The sequence below is a fragment of the Schistocerca nitens genome, unplaced genomic scaffold (genome assembly GCF_023898315.1).
Source record: "Schistocerca nitens isolate TAMUIC-IGC-003100 unplaced genomic scaffold, iqSchNite1.1 HiC_scaffold_176, whole genome shotgun sequence".
Classification (NCBI taxonomy): domain Eukaryota; kingdom Metazoa; phylum Arthropoda; class Insecta; order Orthoptera; family Acrididae; genus Schistocerca; species Schistocerca nitens.
This window is the reverse complement of record NW_026045717.1, coordinates 17,500-27,051: the sequence shown is the minus strand read 5'-3', so window position 1 is coordinate 27,051 and position 9,552 is coordinate 17,500. Positions and strand designations below refer to the sequence as shown.

General features: G+C 46.1%; 15 non-coding genes across 15 annotated transcripts; 5 read left to right on the top strand and 10 right to left on the bottom strand.

Moving 5' to 3' along the window:
• Positions 1–225: 225 nt before the first annotated feature.
• Positions 226–297, bottom strand: Trnac-gca (transfer RNA cysteine (anticodon GCA)). Its single transcript has one exon. It is a non-coding gene; the product is annotated as a tRNA-Cys (tRNA).
• Positions 298–615: 318 nt separating this feature from the next.
• Positions 616–687, bottom strand: Trnaw-cca (transfer RNA tryptophan (anticodon CCA)). Its single transcript has one exon. It is a non-coding gene; the product is annotated as a tRNA-Trp (tRNA).
• Positions 688–805: 118 nt separating this feature from the next.
• On the top strand, positions 806–877 carry Trnaa-cgc (transfer RNA alanine (anticodon CGC)). The gene has a single exon. It is a non-coding gene; the product is annotated as a tRNA-Ala (tRNA).
• Positions 878–1,152: 275 nt separating this feature from the next.
• Positions 1,153–1,224, bottom strand: Trnac-gca (transfer RNA cysteine (anticodon GCA)). The gene has a single exon. It is a non-coding gene; the product is annotated as a tRNA-Cys (tRNA).
• Positions 1,225–1,542: 318 nt separating this feature from the next.
• Trnaw-cca (transfer RNA tryptophan (anticodon CCA)) lies at positions 1,543–1,614 on the bottom strand. Its single transcript has one exon. It is a non-coding gene; the product is annotated as a tRNA-Trp (tRNA).
• A 118-nt stretch (positions 1,615–1,732) lies between these two features.
• Positions 1,733–1,804, top strand: Trnaa-cgc (transfer RNA alanine (anticodon CGC)). Its single transcript has one exon. It is a non-coding gene; the product is annotated as a tRNA-Ala (tRNA).
• Positions 1,805–2,079: 275 nt separating this feature from the next.
• On the bottom strand, positions 2,080–2,151 carry Trnac-gca (transfer RNA cysteine (anticodon GCA)). The gene has a single exon. It is a non-coding gene; the product is annotated as a tRNA-Cys (tRNA).
• A 318-nt stretch (positions 2,152–2,469) lies between these two features.
• On the bottom strand, positions 2,470–2,541 carry Trnaw-cca (transfer RNA tryptophan (anticodon CCA)). Its single transcript has one exon. It is a non-coding gene; the product is annotated as a tRNA-Trp (tRNA).
• A 118-nt stretch (positions 2,542–2,659) lies between these two features.
• Trnaa-cgc (transfer RNA alanine (anticodon CGC)) lies at positions 2,660–2,731 on the top strand. Its single transcript has one exon. It is a non-coding gene; the product is annotated as a tRNA-Ala (tRNA).
• Positions 2,732–3,006: 275 nt separating this feature from the next.
• Trnac-gca (transfer RNA cysteine (anticodon GCA)) lies at positions 3,007–3,078 on the bottom strand. Its single transcript has one exon. It is a non-coding gene; the product is annotated as a tRNA-Cys (tRNA).
• A 318-nt stretch (positions 3,079–3,396) lies between these two features.
• Positions 3,397–3,468, bottom strand: Trnaw-cca (transfer RNA tryptophan (anticodon CCA)). The gene has a single exon. It is a non-coding gene; the product is annotated as a tRNA-Trp (tRNA).
• A 118-nt stretch (positions 3,469–3,586) lies between these two features.
• Positions 3,587–3,658, top strand: Trnaa-cgc (transfer RNA alanine (anticodon CGC)). The gene has a single exon. It is a non-coding gene; the product is annotated as a tRNA-Ala (tRNA).
• Positions 3,659–3,933: 275 nt separating this feature from the next.
• Trnac-gca (transfer RNA cysteine (anticodon GCA)) lies at positions 3,934–4,005 on the bottom strand. Its single transcript has one exon. It is a non-coding gene; the product is annotated as a tRNA-Cys (tRNA).
• Positions 4,006–4,323: 318 nt separating this feature from the next.
• Trnaw-cca (transfer RNA tryptophan (anticodon CCA)) lies at positions 4,324–4,395 on the bottom strand. The gene has a single exon. It is a non-coding gene; the product is annotated as a tRNA-Trp (tRNA).
• A 118-nt stretch (positions 4,396–4,513) lies between these two features.
• Trnaa-cgc (transfer RNA alanine (anticodon CGC)) lies at positions 4,514–4,585 on the top strand. Its single transcript has one exon. It is a non-coding gene; the product is annotated as a tRNA-Ala (tRNA).
• The last annotated feature ends 4,967 nt before the right edge of the window (positions 4,586–9,552 follow it).

Genomic DNA, 9,552 nt, shown 5'->3' with positions numbered 1-9,552 from the left:
ATTCTATAAAATTCAGTGTACAAGATTCTTCCCCCAAGCAAGTGGATTTCGTACAGTTCGACCGCATGGCGGGAGGACGATGACCTGCAAGAGCCTGGGCTGCGATCCCCCCATTGAAATGTTGCTCCAAAGCCTTCGGTATGGCGTGCGGAGTGCATCTGAAACATGTTATTTGCAACTCACCGCGACAACCGTCATTTGTTTTTTCGAGATACTGAAAAATGAAGGGGGCACCCGGGATTGAACCGGGGACCTCTCGATCTGCAGTCGAATGCTCTACGACTGAGCTATACCCCCTTTCACGATCTTTCTATTCCCATAACTTAAGGAAAAATATTATACTCTGCCTGGCTAAAGACGTCTAATCGAGCAAAATATTGCGTAATCATTATCTCTCAGTTATATATTAGCGTTAAACGATATAAATATCAAAAATACTAGACAGTTCGCGCCTGGAGAAAGTGTGAGTCGGCGCCTACACTTTAATGTCAGAACGCGAAAATTGCACTAGTAGCTTTTTTCAAGCAAGTTCTGTTCGTCCGTTCTCTGTAATCGTTTGGTATCTGATTAAACTGACATACTCGCCTATGGCTTTCGTAAACGAAAATTTCACTGTGACCCCGACGTGATTTGAACACGCAACCTTCTGATCTGGAGTCAGACGCGCTACCGTTGCGCCACGGAGTCGACGCTGCTGAGGTCTTGTCATGAATAGGTTCCTCGAACACTTACTGTACCGTTCAAACCTAAGAAATAATGACAGTAGGATCCACGAGAGACTCGTCCCAGATGTAGTTGCTCTGGCGGGGGTGTAACTCAGTGGTAGAGTGTCTGCTTCGCATGCAGAAAGTCCTGGGTTCAAATCCCAGCTCCTCCAATTTTTGTTTCTCCGTGCAGCAGTACACGAAAACTTTTGCCTATCACCATATTCTATAAAATTCAGTGTACAAGATTCTTCCCCCAAGCAAGTGGATTTCGTACAGTTCGACCGCATGGCGGGAGGACGATGACCTGCAAGAGCCTGGGCTGCGATCCCCCCATTGAAATGTTGCTCCAAAGCCTTCGGTATGGCGTGCGGAGTGCATCTGAAACATGTTATTTGCAACTCACCGCGACAACCGTCATTTGTTTTTTCGAGATACTGAAAAATGAAGGGGGCACCCGGGATTGAACCGGGGACCTCTCGATCTGCAGTCGAATGCTCTACGACTGAGCTATACCCCCTTTCACGATCTTTCTATTCCCATAACTTAAGGAAAAATATTATACTCTGCCTGGCTAAAGACGTCTAATCGAGCAAAATATTGCGTAATCATTATCTCTCAGTTATATATTAGCGTTAAACGATATAAATATCAAAAATACTAGACAGTTCGCGCCTGGAGAAAGTGTGAGTCGGCGCCTACACTTTAATGTCAGAACGCGAAAATTGCACTAGTAGCTTTTTTCAAGCAAGTTCTGTTCGTCCGTTCTCTGTAATCGTTTGGTATCTGATTAAACTGACATACTCGCCTATGGCTTTCGTAAACGAAAATTTCACTGTGACCCCGACGTGATTTGAACACGCAACCTTCTGATCTGGAGTCAGACGCGCTACCGTTGCGCCACGGAGTCGACGCTGCTGAGGTCTTGTCATGAATAGGTTCCTCGAACACTTACTGTACCGTTCAAACCTAAGAAATAATGACAGTAGGATCCACGAGAGACTCGTCCCAGATGTAGTTGCTCTGGCGGGGGTGTAACTCAGTGGTAGAGTGTCTGCTTCGCATGCAGAAAGTCCTGGGTTCAAATCCCAGCTCCTCCAATTTTTGTTTCTCCGTGCAGCAGTACACGAAAACTTTTGCCTATCACCATATTCTATAAAATTCAGTGTACAAGATTCTTCCCCCAAGCAAGTGGATTTCGTACAGTTCGACCGCATGGCGGGAGGACGATGACCTGCAAGAGCCTGGGCTGCGATCCCCCCATTGAAATGTTGCTCCAAAGCCTTCGGTATGGCGTGCGGAGTGCATCTGAAACATGTTATTTGCAACTCACCGCGACAACCGTCATTTGTTTTTTCGAGATACTGAAAAATGAAGGGGGCACCCGGGATTGAACCGGGGACCTCTCGATCTGCAGTCGAATGCTCTACGACTGAGCTATACCCCCTTTCACGATCTTTCTATTCCCATAACTTAAGGAAAAATATTATACTCTGCCTGGCTAAAGACGTCTAATCGAGCAAAATATTGCGTAATCATTATCTCTCAGTTATATATTAGCGTTAAACGATATAAATATCAAAAATACTAGACAGTTCGCGCCTGGAGAAAGTGTGAGTCGGCGCCTACACTTTAATGTCAGAACGCGAAAATTGCACTAGTAGCTTTTTTCAAGCAAGTTCTGTTCGTCCGTTCTCTGTAATCGTTTGGTATCTGATTAAACTGACATACTCGCCTATGGCTTTCGTAAACGAAAATTTCACTGTGACCCCGACGTGATTTGAACACGCAACCTTCTGATCTGGAGTCAGACGCGCTACCGTTGCGCCACGGAGTCGACGCTGCTGAGGTCTTGTCATGAATAGGTTCCTCGAACACTTACTGTACCGTTCAAACCTAAGAAATAATGACAGTAGGATCCACGAGAGACTCGTCCCAGATGTAGTTGCTCTGGCGGGGGTGTAACTCAGTGGTAGAGTGTCTGCTTCGCATGCAGAAAGTCCTGGGTTCAAATCCCAGCTCCTCCAATTTTTGTTTCTCCGTGCAGCAGTACACGAAAACTTTTGCCTATCACCATATTCTATAAAATTCAGTGTACAAGATTCTTCCCCCAAGCAAGTGGATTTCGTACAGTTCGACCGCATGGCGGGAGGACGATGACCTGCAAGAGCCTGGGCTGCGATCCCCCCATTGAAATGTTGCTCCAAAGCCTTCGGTATGGCGTGCGGAGTGCATCTGAAACATGTTATTTGCAACTCACCGCGACAACCGTCATTTGTTTTTTCGAGATACTGAAAAATGAAGGGGGCACCCGGGATTGAACCGGGGACCTCTCGATCTGCAGTCGAATGCTCTACGACTGAGCTATACCCCCTTTCACGATCTTTCTATTCCCATAACTTAAGGAAAAATATTATACTCTGCCTGGCTAAAGACGTCTAATCGAGCAAAATATTGCGTAATCATTATCTCTCAGTTATATATTAGCGTTAAACGATATAAATATCAAAAATACTAGACAGTTCGCGCCTGGAGAAAGTGTGAGTCGGCGCCTACACTTTAATGTCAGAACGCGAAAATTGCACTAGTAGCTTTTTTCAAGCAAGTTCTGTTCGTCCGTTCTCTGTAATCGTTTGGTATCTGATTAAACTGACATACTCGCCTATGGCTTTCGTAAACGAAAATTTCACTGTGACCCCGACGTGATTTGAACACGCAACCTTCTGATCTGGAGTCAGACGCGCTACCGTTGCGCCACGGAGTCGACGCTGCTGAGGTCTTGTCATGAATAGGTTCCTCGAACACTTACTGTACCGTTCAAACCTAAGAAATAATGACAGTAGGATCCACGAGAGACTCGTCCCAGATGTAGTTGCTCTGGCGGGGGTGTAACTCAGTGGTAGAGTGTCTGCTTCGCATGCAGAAAGTCCTGGGTTCAAATCCCAGCTCCTCCAATTTTTGTTTCTCCGTGCAGCAGTACACGAAAACTTTTGCCTATCACCATATTCTATAAAATTCAGTGTACAAGATTCTTCCCCCAAGCAAGTGGATTTCGTACAGTTCGACCGCATGGCGGGAGGACGATGACCTGCAAGAGCCTGGGCTGCGATCCCCCCATTGAAATGTTGCTCCAAAGCCTTCGGTATGGCGTGCGGAGTGCATCTGAAACATGTTATTTGCAACTCACCGCGACAACCGTCATTTGTTTTTTCGAGATACTGAAAAATGAAGGGGGCACCCGGGATTGAACCGGGGACCTCTCGATCTGCAGTCGAATGCTCTACGACTGAGCTATACCCCCTTTCACGATCTTTCTATTCCCATAACTTAAGGAAAAATATTATACTCTGCCTGGCTAAAGACGTCTAATCGAGCAAAATATTGCGTAATCATTATCTCTCAGTTATATATTAGCGTTAAACGATATAAATATCAAAAATACTAGACAGTTCGCGCCTGGAGAAAGTGTGAGTCGGCGCCTACACTTTAATGTCAGAACGCGAAAATTGCACTAGTAGCTTTTTTCAAGCAAGTTCTGTTCGTCCGTTCTCTGTAATCGTTTGGTATCTGATTAAACTGACATACTCGCCTATGGCTTTCGTAAACGAAAATTTCACTGTGACCCCGACGTGATTTGAACACGCAACCTTCTGATCTGGAGTCAGACGCGCTACCGTTGCGCCACGGAGTCGACGCTGCTGAGGTCTTGTCATGAATAGGTTCCTCGAACACTTACTGTACCGTTCAAACCTAAGAAATAATGACAGTAGGATCCACGAGAGACTCGTCCCAGATGTAGTTGCTCTGGCGGGGGTGTAACTCAGTGGTAGAGTGTCTGCTTCGCATGCAGAAAGTCCTGGGTTCAAATCCCAGCTCCTCCAATTTTTGTTTCTCCGTGCAGCAGTACACGAAAACTTTTGCCTATCACCATATTCTATAAAATTCAGTGTACAAGATTCTTCCCCCAAGCAAGTGGATTTCGTACAGTTCGACCGCATGGCGGGAGGACGATGACCTGCAAGAGCCTGGGCTGCGATCCCCCCATTGAAATGTTGCTCCAAAGCCTTCGGTATGGCGTGCGGAGTGCATCTGAAACATGTTATTTGCAACTCACCGCGACAACCGTCATTTGTTTTTTCGAGATACTGAAAAATGAAGGGGGCACCCGGGATTGAACCGGGGACCTCTCGATCTGCAGTCGAATGCTCTACGACTTTTTTTTTTTTTTTTTTTTTGCTCTACGACTTTTTTTTTTTTTTTTTTTTGTTTTTTTTTTATTTTTTTGCTATTTCACTGTTGATTTTGAAATGTATAGTTGATTTGATTCCTTTTTGTGTGAAGTGATTTTGATTTAAAAAAAAAAACTTTTTTTGTTTGTTTGTTTTTTTTTTTTGTTGTTTTGGTTTTGATGTTTTTGGTTTTTTAATGTTTTTTTTCCCTTTAATATTGTTTATGTGATTTAACTGCATGCGGTGTTGCAGGGTGCCGACGTCACGCAAAGCTCGTCTTCTCGAAAGTTTGTATGCCTTTGGCTTCCCCAAGCGATGGCTTGGACTAGTCTGATAAATTCCAGTGTTGCTGTGCGGTTTCCCAAGTCTCCTTCTCTTAGCTCTGAACGACTCAGCCGCCAAAAAACTGCGCACTGCATACTAATGTGGAAAAGAAAAATTTGAAATCCATGTTGCTGCGGAATGATTTGAAGAAGAAGGAAGAAAAAAATAGAAGAAATAAGTCCTGTTTCGGCTTCCCTCGTCGACGTTAAATAAATAAAGAAGCAAGTAATGTTCGCAGTTGAGTGAAACATATACATCTTCGATGTAAGTTTCCAAACATAAAACATTAAACGAAAAACCCAGTGGACACCACGTCCAAATGAATGGTCAGCTTCACCATCCATGTTGGGAGAATGTAAATCAAATTCCTGCTGAATTAACGGAGACGAAGGGCTAGGTTAAACAAGACTGTTAAAACACCAAGCATGAACATTCCCAATCAGTGACAACTTCAGACACCATGAATATCGACTTTGTTCCGTTTCTTCTCTTTCGATGTTTCATTGTTTTCGTTGGACATATTTGTTTTTGTTTATTGTTAATATAGTTATTTAGTTTTTTTTTTTATTGATATTTGATAAGGTGTATGGATACGTGGCCGTGGAAGAAAACTTACTGAATTCGTTTACAGGGTCGTGATTCGGAGCGCTAAGATATAATTGGCAAACTTTTGCCTATGTCTGACATCCTGCAGTAGCAGTTGTGCCTGTGTGGCGAGGTATAATCTGTAGTCCCGGTATGAACGCCTCTCCTGGGCGCCAAGTAAGTAACATAGTGTGTGTCCAGCCAACCACGTCCAGGTGTTTGCCTTGGTTGTGGGGTAGTACGCGTCGTCGGGTTGGAGCACGGACGTAAGAGAGATGTGCCGTCGTGCCGTGCGGCAGATCGAAGCCATGGTCATTCGACACCATTCCCAAATAAGACTGTTCGCACCACAAACAAATCTGTGTTGCAAAGTGTCGACAAGGCCGCACTCCCTACATTTGTCAGTAGCTGACAAATGTATTTTATGAAGTTTTTCGGCTGTAGGTAGAGTTTCATTAACAACTTTATACCACAGTGATCGAATACCGGTATCTAGCACTTTGTTATGTATAGTCTTCCAGACGAGAGCCCAGTCTTTAGAGGGATACTTCAGTTCCATGCGGTTGACCCTGCCTGTGTCGTTCAGTAGCCGGTAGAGGTGGGCAGTGGTAAGTTCACGTAGCGGGACACTCGATTTCGTTTGGAGATAACTGCTTTCTAAAAGAAACATCCTAATGTGGTTTGCTTTGAAATGTGTTTCCCGTAGGTTGATGGGGATGTGCATAGTCGGAGGCTGAAATGTCCGTATGGCCATACTCAGCGCACTGTCAGGATATTCGTGGCAGAGCTGCAGTGTACGCCGGATCAAGAGTGCCTTACATTTCGTTTGAACATCCGTCAGGCCGAGGCCGCCTTTGTCTGGTGGGAGAGTGATGACATTGATGCCCACCTTGAAGATGTCACCCCTCCAGATGTACCAACCTACTGCCGACATAATTTTCCTTGCAACACTGTCGACCACAGGAAGTATTTGTCCGACATACCAAATCTTCGAGAGAATTGTGGTATTAACGAAATGAACTCTCTGCAATAAGTCCTGTTCCCTGCCTTTATGATGCTGTAAGCAGCCCCGAGACATAGCCAAAAGATGTTTCCAATTGTCTACCGTTGTCCGTAGGGGGCAACTGCTCATCTTGATACCAAGAAGTTTGAGAGTCGCACATCCTCTGTACGGCAAAGGGGCGTCTGTTCGAAATCCACTGCCTATAGGCAGGAGGCAAGTCTTTCCATAGTTTAGCTGAGAACCGGATGCTCGCTCGTAATCGGTGATACTATTCCTAACGGCCGTGAGGTCTTGTTCCGAACGCACAATGACACCCACATCGTCGGCGTACGCAATGCATTTGAGGGTGCTGGAATACAGGTTTAAACCTTGAAGGTTACAATTCAGCATCCTTACCAGTGGCTCAATTGCGATCACGAAGAGACACATGGACATGGGACAGCCCTGTCTGATTGACCGCTGAATCGGAATCCGTCGGGTGAATTGACCATTGACGATGATCTGAGAAGTGGCCGAGGTGTACATGTTGCTGACCATGGCAGTAAAGCCGTCACCAAATCCTAAGTGGTTCATGGTGTGGAAGAGGTAGCGATGCAGGATCCGATCAAAGGCCTGACATTGATCTAAAGCCAAGATTGCTGCTTCCGGGCGTGTGATGGCAGTAAACGAAATGAGCTCCCTGTAATCTGCAAGACATTTAAAGATCGTGCGGCCCGGGACCGCTGCTGCCTGGCTGCGATGTATAATTTTTGCAAGGACATTTTTAAGTCTACCTGCTATGACGCGGGCCACAATCTTGTAGTCAGAGTTCAACAGGGAGATGGGGCGGAATTTGGCAATATCTTGATGGGGGTATTCTTTTGGGACCAGCACGATCAGGCTGTCATTGAAACCATCTGGTAACTGTTGGCCGGCGCGCAGTTCATTGCAGATGCAAACAAAGCAATGTTCGAGGAGGTCCCAGAACTGCTTATAAAATTCAATCGGCAGACCATCAACGCCGGGTGATTTGTTGGCCTGAGCCCTGCTCAGTGCCTCCCGAATCTCCACCGCGGTGACATCACTGATCAAGAATTGCCTGTCGTCCTCATCGAGCGTTGTCGGAAGATATGCATGCATCGCCGCGATTGCCGCATCATCGGCTGGTTGTGCCCTGTATAGTCGCCCGTAGTAGTCCGTTATAGACGCCTTAATTTCAGCCTGGGTCGTCACAAAGGTACCGTCTTCGGTTCGTAAGCGGGTAATCAATTTTTGTCGTGCGCGGCGTTTCTCTTTCCCTAGGTGGAAGGCGGATGGTTGTTCGTCAGAAGTGCCTGCGCTATCTCGCGAACGGATTTTAACGCCTTCCATTTGCCTGCGTTTGAGGAGCGTCAACTTGGATTTGATCCGTTGAATCTGAAGAAATTTTTCCTGCGTGACGTGTGCTTCAGAATACAAGTCACGGAGACAGCGAAAATAAAATTCAAAAGTCTCTTTCTGCATCCGGCTCCTGTCAGAACTATACGCCTTCAAACAACGAATAATCCGAGGTTTTGCACAACGGCACCACCACTGCGTTATCGATGGGAATGTTGGTCGTCGATGTAAACAAATTTCCCAGGCTTCTAGTAGACGGTCTCGTAACGCCGGTTCCCTGAGAATACTGACGTTAAGTTTCCAACCTGTCCGACCACGGAAAGTTTGCTGGCGCGCCATACGAATGACACAATGGTAAGCTAAATGGTCGGAAAAATACAGGGGCCACGTTTCCGAGGAAGATACCCGCTCACGCAGGTTTTTCCCCACGTAGATCCTGTCGAGGCGGCTGGCCATTAGTGCAGTATGGTATGTGAAGCACCGTTGTTCCCCGTGTGTTATTTCCCACGTATCCTCCAGCTCTAATTGACGTACTGTTTCGCCGAGAGCGGCGCATCCATTAAAGTTCGGCCATTGGTCCTTTGGCTTCAAAACACAATTAAAATCGCCTCCGACAACAACTTCCTCCCGGCTGCGGCGTAAAAGATATAATAAGTCATTGGCAAAGAACTGAGCCCGTCTCGTTCTATTCTGATTCCCGGAAGGGGCATATACATTAACAAATCTAATGCCGTTGATAAGGCACGCTATACCTCTGCCATTTTCAAGTCGTTCAACGTCGGAGACGGCCACGCCCACTTTGGTTAATAGAGCGGTACCTGAAGAACTGTCTTGGGTGGTGTTCTTGATTAATTGGTAGCCAGGAATGTCAGGCTGAAATTGATCATCGACCTCTTGCAACATCACAATATCAGCATCGCAGCTGTATAAATAATCACGAAAGCTAGAGAGCTTCTGTACAGAAGTTATTCTATTGATGTTAAGTGTGGCTAACTTGTAATCCTGGTAGGACTGCATGAACCGCTAAATGTTGGCAGAAAGAGAAAAAAAGCCGAAGTAGATACGCAGAAGCACAGAGAATGAAAACCATTAGTAGGTATCAGATATGTAATCATCGTCCCCCGTCGGGTGGTTGGAGACAGGGCGTGTCCTATTTAAGTCGCCGGCCGGTAATGCGGGTAAAATTTCTGTAGATGGCCCTACCACAGACAGGCTCTGGTCCATTTGTACATCGTCAGTGTCATCGGCCCAATTGACCACATGAACAGCGGCCACCTCGCCAATTGAGCCCTGAACATTGTGAGACTGATGTTCGGGGGTATCTCGGAGGGCCTCACGAGGGTTCTGTTCC